This window comes from Mastomys coucha, unplaced genomic scaffold, assembly GCF_008632895.1.
Source record: "Mastomys coucha isolate ucsf_1 unplaced genomic scaffold, UCSF_Mcou_1 pScaffold6, whole genome shotgun sequence".
NCBI lineage: Eukaryota > Metazoa > Chordata > Mammalia > Rodentia > Muridae > Mastomys > Mastomys coucha.
Genome location: NW_022196912.1, coordinates 79151842 through 79155373, shown reverse-complemented (window position 1 = coordinate 79155373; position 3532 = coordinate 79151842). Strand labels below are relative to the sequence as shown.

The following is a 3532-nucleotide window of genomic DNA, read 5'->3' as shown; positions in this document are numbered from 1 at the left end:
TAGTGGAGCATATGTCCTTAATACGTGTTGAAGCATCTTCTGGGTATGTGCCCAGGAGTGGTATTGCTGGGTCCTCAGGTAGTAAACCTGGTAAACAAAGTAGCTGGATATAAAATTAACTCAAGCAAATCAGTGGCCTTCCTCTATACAAAGGATAAATAGTCTGAGAAAAAAATTAGGAAAACAATACCCTTCACAGTAGCCGCAAACAATATAAAATACCTTGGTGTGACTCCACCTAAGCAAGTGAAAGATCTGTATTAAAAGAACTTCAAGTCTGTGAAGAAAGAAATCAAAGAAGATCTCAGAGATGGAAAGATCTCCCATGTTCATGGATTGGCAGGATTAATATAGTAAAAATGGCCATCTTGCTGAAAGCAATCTACAATGTAGTCCTCATCAAAATTCCAAATCAATTCTTCAGACTTAGAAAGAGCGATTTGCAAATTCATCTGGAATAACAAAAAACCTAGGATAGTGAAATCTATTCTCAACAATAAAAGAACTTCTGGGGGAATCACTATCCCTGACCTCAAGCTGTACTTCAGAGCAATTGTGATAAAAACTGCATGTTATTAGTACAGTGACAGGCAGGTGGATCAATGGAATAGAATTGAAGACCCAGAAATGAACCCACACACCTATGGTCACTGACCTTTGACAAAGGAGATAAAACCAACCAGTGGAAGAAAGACAGCATTTTCAACAAATGGTGCTGGCTCAACTGGCTGGAGAATGCAAAACGATTCATTCTTATGTCCTTGTACATAGCTCAAGTGGATCAAGGACCTCCACATAAAACTAGATACACTGAAACTAATAGAAAAGAAAGTGGGGAAGAGCCTTGAGCACATAGGCACAGGGGAAAATTTCCTGAACAGGATACCAATAGCTTATGCTCTAAGATCAAGAATTGACAAATGGGACCTTATAAAATTGTAAAGCTTCTGTAAGGCAAAGGACACTGTTAATAGGACAAAACTGCAACCAACAGGTTGGGAAAAGATCTTTACCAATCCTACATCCAAGAGAGGGCTAATATCCAATATATATAAAGAACTCAAGAAGTTAGACTCCTGAGACCCAAAAAGTGCTATTTTTAAATGGGGTACAGAGCTAAACAAAGAATTCTCAACTGAGGAATACTGAATGGCTGAGAAGCACCTAAAGAAATGTTCAACATCCTTAGTCATCAGGGAAATGGAAATCAAAACAACCCTGAGATTCCACCTCACACTAGTCAGAATGGCTAGGATCAAAAACTCAGGTGACAGCAGATGTTGGCAAGGATGTGGAGAAAGAGGAGCACTCCTTCATTGCTGCTGGATTGCAAGCTGGTACAACCACTCTGGAAAACAGTTTGGCAGTTCCTCAGAAAATTGGACATAGTATGCACTTAATTCTTTTTTTTTCTTTTCTTTTCTTTTTTTTTAAGCCTACAGCACCTGGTATTCCCAGGTTGTCTCCCATCCAAGTACTAACCAGGCCTGACCCTGCTTAGCTTCCGAGATCAGACAAGATCGGGCGCGTTAAGGGTGGTATGGCTGTAGACTGCACTTAATTCTTAAATGTGTTGAAACACAACATGTGCTTTGAGAAATAAAGACCATAAGTAACTGAATTAGAATCTTCATTACCTCACATAGTTATTGCTTTTTGGGGTGAAATGTATAATGGTTAAGTGAACTTCATATTTATAAAAAGGTTATTGGAATTTTGATAGGTCTTTTCATTGAATGTGTAGATTACTTTTGGTAACTTGGACATTTAGATACTAATTCTTCTAATATAGACAATAACAACTTTTTCATTTATTTGTGATTTGGATTTCCTACATTTATATTCCCAGTGTGTAGATCATTTAATTTTTGTTTAAATAACTTACATTGTATTTGTCTTAATGTTAATGAAAAGGTAATTTAAGATGTATTTTATCTAGGTTTTTTTTTTTTTTTGGAGAATATAAAAACATAGCTGTTTTCTAAGTTCTGATTTCATGTCCTACATCTTGATTCACTTTTAAAGATAGCTGCGAGTATTTCGGCAGTCTTCAGTGTTCTCTGTGTGAGAGCATGTGGTCTGCAGAGAGGCATTTTTGCCAGTATTCTAACCTGGGCATCTATATCTTCTCTCCTTTCCTAGCTCCTCTGCTCAAGGATTGTAGAAGACACTGAACACACCTTTGTCTCTTCCCTCTGTGTCCCAGCAACCCTTGCAAACTCACTGCTCACGATGTGTAGTCTGTGCACCCACTCATTGCTCAGGATGTGTAGTCTGTGCACCCACTCACTGCTCACGATGTAGTCTGTGCGCCCACTCACTGCTCAGGATGCAGTCTGTGCACCCACTCACTGCTCAGGATGTAGTCTGTGCACCCACTCACTGCTCAGGATACAGTCTGTGCACCCACTCACTGCTCAGGATGTAGTCTGTGCACCCACCCACTCATTGCTCAGGATGTACTCTGTGCACCCACTCACTGCTCAGGATGTGTAGTCTGTGCACCCACTCACTGCTCAGGATGTAGTCTGTGCACCCACTCACTGCTCAGGATGTAGTCTGTGCGCCCACTCACTGCTCAGAATGTGTAGTCTGTGCGCCCACTCACTGCTCAGGATGTGTAGTCTGTACACCCACTCACTGCTCACGATGTAGTCTGTGCACCCACTCACTGCTCAGGATGTGTATGTAGTCTGTGCACCCACTCACTGCTCAGGATGTGTATGTAGTCTGTGCACCCACTCACTGCTCACGATGTGCAGTCTGTGCACCCACTCACTGCTCAGGATGTGTATGTAGTCTGTGCACCCACTCACTGCTCAGGATGTGTATGTAGTCTGTGCACCCACTCACTGCTCAGGATGTAGTCTGTGCACCCACTCACTGCTCACGATGTGCAGTCTGTGCACCCGGGTAAAGACTTAGTTTTTAAGAGATACTGCTTCTGTGTCTAAATTACTACGTGTTCTTTATTGTGGGATTTCCCTGTTGTCAAATGTACTTTCTGCTTTACTGGTGTACCGTATGGTTTTTATCCTTTATTTATCTTGAAAGAGTGTACAGTTTTACAGATTTGTTGTGGCCTTTTATGTTTCTGTAGTAACAGTATGCAATAGCTTTTCATCTGAAAATTTACCTATTTGAGAATACTTTTTTCCTTATCAATGTCACTAAAAATTCATCCAATTTACTTTTTCAAAAACATCAGTATTTGATTTGATTTTAATTTTTTCCTAGTCTCATTTACTTATGACCTCTTGATATTGATTACTTCTTTGGGTCTGCTAACTTTAGGGTTTTTTGTTTGTTTGTTTATTCTTAAAGATTTATCTATTTATTTATTTTATTTATGTGAGTACAGCTGTTTTCACATACACCACAAGTGGGCAAACAGATCTCATTGCAGATGGTTGCTGGTATTTGAACTCAGGACTGCTGGAAGAACAGTTAGTGCTCTTATTTTCTGAGCCATCTCTCTATACCTTAACTTTAGGTTTTATTTCTTCTTCTTTGGCCATTTGTTCATGTATAA

The 3532-nt window shown here is 39.9% G+C and overlaps 1 non-coding gene across 1 annotated transcript; it reads right to left on the bottom strand.

Moving 5' to 3' along the window:
* Positions 1 to 1433: 1433 nt before the first annotated feature.
* Positions 1434 to 1552, bottom strand: LOC116081388. The gene has a single exon (XR_004114872.1). It is a non-coding gene; the product is annotated as a 5S ribosomal RNA (ribosomal RNA).
* Between the last annotated feature and the right edge of the window lie 1980 nt (positions 1553 to 3532).